The sequence below is a fragment of the Salvia splendens genome, chromosome 11, assembly GCF_004379255.2.
Source record: "Salvia splendens isolate huo1 chromosome 11, SspV2, whole genome shotgun sequence".
NCBI classification, from domain to species: Eukaryota; Viridiplantae; Streptophyta; class Magnoliopsida; order Lamiales; family Lamiaceae; genus Salvia; species Salvia splendens.
In genome coordinates, this window is record NC_056042.1 from 23,878,694 (window position 1) to 23,886,659 (window position 7,966).

At 35.8% G+C, this 7,966-nt stretch overlaps 1 pseudogene; it reads right to left on the reverse strand.

Moving 5' to 3' along the window:
- Positions 1–4,424: 4,424 nt before the first annotated feature.
- Positions 4,425–7,536, reverse strand: LOC121753821 (annotated as a pseudogene).
- Between the last annotated feature and the right edge of the window lie 430 nt (positions 7,537–7,966).

Sequence of the window (7,966 nt, forward strand, 5' to 3'; positions counted from 1 at the left end):
GGTCTAAGTGTGAGAAGTTTATGCATGTTTTGCTCGTTTTTTACTGCCTATGTGTTTTTGTTCATGTTTTTCTGTTTATTGGCATGCTTTAAGTTTTTGGCACTATCTCCCACTTAGCCCAGTGTCTGGTCTAAGTGTGAGAAGTTTTCCTTGGTTTGTCTGTCTGTGCCGTTGCCTAACCCTTTTTTCACTGCATCACGCCACTCGAGGGCGAGTTCATATGCAGTGGGAGGGGAGGGTTAGCCTAATTGAATCATTCATGCCAACTTATAAAAAATGCAAAAATATCAGATAGAAATAATTAGGGCAGTTAGCATGCAATTGGATAAATGAAAATATGAATGCTTTGGGAAGAGTAAGAAAAAAGACTCAGTATGTTTACATGTAGAAACTTGATTGCTAAACTTGATCAGTTTGAACGACGCAAGTATGATGAAAATGCTCAATTTTATAACCTTCTGTGAAGCCTCTCTATATGTGAGTTATAAGACAAAGTAGAACACTTTCTACTATTTTTTACAAAGAAAAAAATACGAGATGCTACTTTTTAATATTTAGATGAATATTGCACAAGTAGTAAGGACTAAAGGCATTAGGACTTAACCATTTGAGCCTTTTTTTCCTTCGTTTCATGAACCCGCCTCATCAAATAAGGCACCCCCTAGTTAACCACGTTGAGCCCACATACGCTTTTACCCGTCTTTTGAAACCGAAACCCACATTTTTATATTTTTGTATCACGTGAGGAAAAGGGGTCCAAAGAGGTGAATTATTTCAAAAGAAAAAGGGATAGCAATAGAATAGCCGAAATAAAAGGGTCTATCAGGTTGATCAAGAAAAAAAATTGTTGAAAGAAGTTGAGAAAAGTTTGAGAAAAGAGAGCAGGATAAAGTGTAACCTGACCCTGTAAGTCGAAAGTTAGGGAATAAGCCAAAAATTAAAGGCTAAAGGTCATAACTTGACTAAGTGAGATATCCAGTGGCAAAGTAATTACTCAGCCTGATCCAGCAAGTTTGTTCAGATATTTGGTCTCTTGACTCATGTGTTTTTCTTTTCACAGTTTATATTATTAACTTAGAACCCCTAGGACCCTACCCTAACACATTACTCCCTTTAAGCCCCATTACAACCAAAACAAATACCTTAAGGAACTATCTTGTGCAGTCCGATTCGAGGTATTAAACTTGAGGCAATTACCGAGTGAACAGTCCTAACATCTCTGGTGAGAAATGAGTGACTGAGTGAATCCAACAGTTGGTTTAAATTGAGCAATCTTGACAAACTGACACCGATCAAGTGAATGCGAAAGGGAAGAAACATAAGCTGCTGGCAAATGGATTGACCTCGACCTCGGGTATGATTGTTGGAAGTTTATTTGGTTTTATGCATCTATGTGAATATGTGTCTTTGTTTTGAGACTTGTTTTTCTTTTCGTCTTCTTTTACTTTCTTGGAATGAGTAAATCATGCCTGAAATTTGCCTTATCTTTTTCTTTCTTTTTCTTTATACTTGGGGACAAGTATGTTTTAAGTGTGAGCAGTTTGATAAGGCCTATTTCATGCATCGGTTTAGGGATGAAATGTATGCTACTTGATCAGTTTATCACGCAAAGCAAGTGTTAATTGTGCAGGAATGTCGCTTGACCAAGGGCAACAAGGCCAAGCTGATCAAGCTGGTGCAGATGGCGAAAAAGGCTAAAAATCGGGTGGAATGATCAAGGGGGTGATCAAGCAGTTAGGCGGGGACCACGACATTCTAGAAGAGAAGCATGTGTAGCTGATGCGTTGGATAGGATCATCAATCAGTTATCAAGAACGAAGGAGAATCCTCATTCGATTGCTGAGGGACCACCGCATTCTAGAAGAAGGGGCACGTGTCAATTAATGAGATGCGCGATCCTAGCGTGAGCGAATATTCTCTGCTTAAATCGTTATCTAGCTGGAGGTCGTTGCGAGAGCTTATAAATAGAGGATGTGCCACCGGAGTTAGGGAGCTTCAGCTTCTTCTTTTGGATCTTTCTTTTTATCTTCTTCCTTTCGCTTCTAGTTTAGCTTTTCTTTTTAGTTTAGTTCCCAGTTCCAAGTTTTCCCCAGCTCCAAAGATAGCTTAGTTAGATAATAGCAATGGCTAGTTAGAAGAGAGCGACCGAAAGGGAGCGCGACAGATAATTCAATATACGTTCGGCGTTGTCTCAAGTTTCCGACCGAGAGCTTCTCGGCTTTACTCGCTTTCTTACTTTCTGAAGATGTTAGTTAGCTTAGTTAAATTCCGTGTTTTTCCGTAGTTAAAGAATCGATCTTTTGTATTCCGCATGTTCACAGTACTGTTTTGAGCATTGAGTATAAAAAACAGAGTTATTTTGTTTTCGTCATCTTGTCTACTGTTCTAGTTTAGCTTTAACTTTAAAATCTTTGATCCTGTGTTTAGCTATGTTGAATGAAAAAGTGATTTGTAGTTCCGAAGCATGTTTAGGTAGTTAAGTCATTTTCCAGCATGATAAGTTACTTGATCCAGTAGTTAGTTTACATTCTGCCTAGCGTAATCCAGTAGTTTTTAAACTCCCAACTTAAAGCATGGCAGCAGCCGACCCCTGTTCACTATTCACACACTCAACGCACCAGTTTCTCTGTGGGATCGACCTCATACTTGCCGCTTTACTGTTAAAGTAGTGCATGTTTGGGAGTTATAAATATATTTCGGTGGAGCGAGAGAGAACGCATTGATCAAGTGGCAACGACATTTGCTAACTGATCCACTCGGTTCAGTTTTCTTCCATATAGCTTGATCCAATCCGCATTTCTTAAATCGCGTCCGACCAGAAATACTGTTATTATAGTTAATAAATCAATGCAAAACTGCGGAATTGTCATTATTGGATAATATTAAGTTCCTTTTCAGTTAATTAAATATAGAAAATCTATTCTAAAATTATGAAAAACATTTTTAGATCATTTATCAAAGTAACTTTTAATTCATTTCAGAAATGATGACCTAAAATGATATAAATATATTTTTTATGGTTTAAAAGTCAAGATTTCAAAAAATAAACTAAAAATCAATTAAGGGTCATCTAATAATGACAGTTTTGGAGTTCTATAACACAGGCCGACAGTCGACGGAGCGTGACAATAACAGCAACCGAACAACTGATTGTCCAAGAAAAGACAAGAAGTGAGACTTAGCCGAAGCAACCGAACATGCATGCACTATGTGGTCTACAATATACTTTATGCATTAGTAATCCTAATAATATGTCAAAGTTATTTTTCTATTTTGTTTATACTATTTTATAAATATTCTAAATCCCAACGTCTATTTAATTCGGGTTTTCAAAATATAAATGCTGTGAAGAAAAATAGTGAAATATGCATGTTATTTTTATATACTCCTTCCATCCAACAAGAATATGCACTCTTTTCTTTTTAGTCCATCCCACAAGAATATGCACTTTTCCAATTTTGCATTAAAACTCATGCCGAACCCAAAGTGCATATTTTTTGGGGACGGAGGAAGTATTAGTTTTATTTTATAATAAAATGTGAGTGAACTAATATTAGTGGGATGCAAGGCATATTACCACTTATGAAATATTCTAACTAAAAGTCCTAATGTGGGATGAAGTAAAAAATTTGAACTCCTAAGTAGGACAAAGAGATTATATTTAATGATTGTATATTATTCACGAAATAATGTTAACAATAAATAATGAAAATAATTATCTATAGTACTATAAAAAAATTTAATACGGGAGAATATGCTTAAAACTAATTTCTTCTATTTTGATAAAATAAAATCATCAACTATAAAATAAGGGAGTACTAGTATCCAATCCTTTCATTAAATATTCTCTCAGTCTATCTATCAATTTCACAATCCAAATGCCCAAGCGTCATTCATGATGGTCCAGTTCAAAATGCCTTTCTAGTAATTTATCCAAAAACTCTTTTTAATACTCCATATTTGTATAGATTATATTGATAGGGCTATCTTAATCTATTAAAACCAAATATAGAGAAAATAGTAGTACTACTACTTGTTTTTATGCATAAAACTATACAACTTTTAGTAGTACTCCATGGTGGTGATATTTTCAAACATACTAATTTAGTTTAGAAGAAATCTAAATTAAATGTCCAAATCTGCAAGCTATACACAAGATTGAAACAAAGTTGTCATAAATTAAACATATTTTTATAGCTAAACTGCAACCAAAGCAGTACTTGCTTGCACCATTGAACAAAAACAAGGAAATAGATCATGGTTTCAAATATGAAAATTTAGCTAAAGGCAAAGTCAAGTGAGATGTAGGCAGTTGGCAAATGAAATCCCTCGGTACAAGAGGTTGCTGTCATCAACCATAGTTTTTTTTTCTTTCTAATTTTTGAGAGTACGGTTGATGAAACCAAAATGGAGAAGATTAAATGCAAAAGAAGCACGGATAAGGTTGCATTTGCTCGTATAGGCCCCTCACACAATGCGCTCCAACTCCCTCGCATAACTGAGGGTCTGGTTGATCAGCTGCAATGACGGAATCTCCTTGCAAGGTACAGATCCCTTAGCTCTTTGGAAAAACACAACCCATTCTTGACCTCCCACTCAGATGCTCCTGCAATTTCGAATGCCAAGTAAAACTAAGTTTTGTTTAAGCCAACAGAAGAGATACTACTTTTACTCAATCCTACAATTTACGAATAGTGCAGTAGGAGGTAACAGGATGCAACAGACTTTACCTCCTTGATATATTCAATTACTTCCTTGTCTGACGAATACAGCAGCATTTGACGTGCATCATTTACTGAAAGAGTATCATAGGCCTTCTCACTGCACCCAGCTATCTCATCTCTACCCACAAATGATCAAACATTAAAATAAGACCAGGAAGAATACGGACTCAGCACTATGGCAAGATCCAGAATGGGATGGAATCAGGATGTCAACATAAAAGAAGATCAAACATAAAGGAGGTGACCAAGCCTAGATCAGACACAAAGCACGACACCAAAAGCAATAAAGCAACTGGAGATTAATCGAACAACGCGATAGAAAATAGCTGCGTGCTCCCAACATGCATGTTAATTCTTCCACTTTCCACAGTCCTTCCTAAGCTAGCATAACATCACAGTAAGGCTGCATCTAAGCAGACACAATGACATACACTTAGCTCCAAAACAAAATGCATAAAGGTTACTATAACGCAAAATGCCAACCTTTGTGAAGTACATGAACGAGTTCTAACGCTGCAAACATAATTCAAGTAATAACTATTACTATAACGCAAAAGTATCAGATAGACCAAATCAGTTTTTCATCTTTAAAATGGAAAAATCAGAAAGGTGTAAACAGTATAAATCAATTCAACAATCACAAACAAAGCAATTCACATGGTTCCGAAAAAAACACACATATATGCATGACAATGATGGTACAGGAATCTGTATGACTACAAATTTTACCTGACTGTCTTTGCTAGCAAGTCCATGAAATAGACATATGTTTCATGAGGTACAGCCTGTCTAGCAGTAAGCACCCTGTTATATGCTCCTTCCATGAAGGATTGTTCTAGTTCGACAGCATGCTTGATACAAGGGTTCTCCAAAGCGATAGCAGAAAGCAACTCCAACTCAGTGTGGAATCGGCTATTCTGTTTTGCACAAGGAGTTAGCAGGTTTAGACCTAATATTGGGTACTCCTGGGGAGAAGGTGGGAGACGACTACTGCACGATTACATGAAATAAGAGTTAGGACATTGTTTGGAACTAAAATGCACAACTGTAGACTGGATATATATAGTCCAAGGCGTACATAGAAACTAGTACAACAAATTACAATTGCTGCTCAACCACATAGAAGTTCATGATGCCCTAATTGTATCCCGAGCCTGGTTAAAAGCACTCCATCTTTCCATGTTTATCGTAAGTCTTTATATACCTTCAATACTAAATATCATTCATAAGATAATGCCTCTGTTTCATAAACAACAAGTACTACAATCCTAATTTGCTCAAGAAAACACTTACAACAAGAAGATGCTTATGATCAGCTACATTATCATAGATTCATAGAGTGACCCATACACCATGGTTCATGAAACATGTAGCACTAAAAACAAAAGCCATAGTTGTCTTAGTCTATTTTAATACATAGAAACTCCAGAGATATCTATTTCTTATCATATTTGAAGCAAAAGCAAAAATACGGGGCTAGATAGTCTATGAAACAACTAAAGACAGATACTTACGCGGCATCTGTATAATAAGGCTTCAGTTGGCAAAAGTCTCTCTCAAAAGCATCCTGATCCTCAATCTTCACGCTCAGGATAACTGCATGCTCATAAATGTCCCCTGCAAAAAGAGGGCAAAAAAAAACTCAAGAGTATAGGAAAGAACACCAAAAGATGAATTGTATAAACTATACAAAGATATGAATGAGAGGTAGAAAGAATTACTTGCGAGTGTCAATTCATGGACAGCATTTGGAGTTTTTTCAAATAATGGAGGCAGACTCTTGAATCCTGTCAATGCAATCTAGCATACATAATGTATATTAATAACAAGACATATTACAAAATATCAATTTTGATCAGTGATTTTGCATTATATTTACACAAAGACCAAGTTTAAATTAGGCATTGACTATGCAAAGGGGAACATAATCTTCTAGCTGAACTTCTGGTTATTAACTAAGATGTGAATTGAAACTAACAGAGTTTCAGACCATTAATCAGTGTCTCAAATAAGGATCCCACTCCACAACAATAGGTTATATTCATGCCTAAATCATCAAAAGTCAATACTTCCTAATCACCAAATGCCTTCTTTCTCATATTCACACTATATGACTATATAACCAAAAAATATACATACTCACCACTATATGGCATCTTTCTTTTCCATTTAGATTAAAATTAAAGAGAACCTCTTCCCCATTCTATATAATTGTGAAATACGAAAATAGTTAGAAAGAGAGTGCACGGAACAATTCTGTTGTTTAACTCCCTCATAATGTTCAATGCTTAACTCCGGCATGTCTCAGAGAGCACCAACAGTTATCGGGTGATTTCCTTCTGCATGTTGTGTGTTTGACAAATCTACTAAACAAGAGTACATAAAACCACTCATGCGACACTCCAATCAGCCTAACTCCATGTTCCAATATGACAAATTGACAATATCCCAGCAATTCCAAAACCAGGAAGAACTGAGCAACATTAGGTCACTATCGACATAAAAATTGATTTCCCCCAATCATCCTAACCTATCTAACTCCCGAACAAAAAAATTGAACAGATGTACTAGGGTTTAAGTTTTACTATAGTAATAATCTATCATAATGAAGAAAAACAGATAAACGACCATAATTTGCGTAAACAACTATATCTATTCTGTACAATCATAAAAAATCTCCATGAAATTCGAGGAATTGAGATGTACCTTGAGCTGAAACAGAAGTTTGGTACAAGTATCAAAATCTTTGCGGAGAATTGCCGCTTTGAATCGCTTCGAAGAGCTGGGAAAACCTCTGTGGTTTCGGATCCATTTCTCTTCAAGATATATGATATATCTTCTCGCCGGATTCCGTTTTGTAGGTTTCGCGTAGATTCTTTCTGCCCAAGAAAGCAAGCTGAACTACAGTCTACATATACCAGATTTAAATCGGGTTTGGCGGTTCGGATCATCCATGACCCGTATTTTGTTCACGATATGGTAATTTCCAAGCCCAACTTGATAAAATGGTTTTCCACCGATAATTTAGTTTGTACTATTTCGTGTGAGAATAAATTGATTAATAAAATAAGATAAAATTCTTTTATTGCTGGAATTCCCTAATATTCAGAAATTAAAGTTTTTTATATAACTCTTGGAAAATTTCATCCCCATTGAAATTTTATAATCTAAAATATTTCTCAGTCATAACTTCATTTTTCAGCTGTTACAATAAGTTTTTTTTTCGTTTCAGTAATAACTAG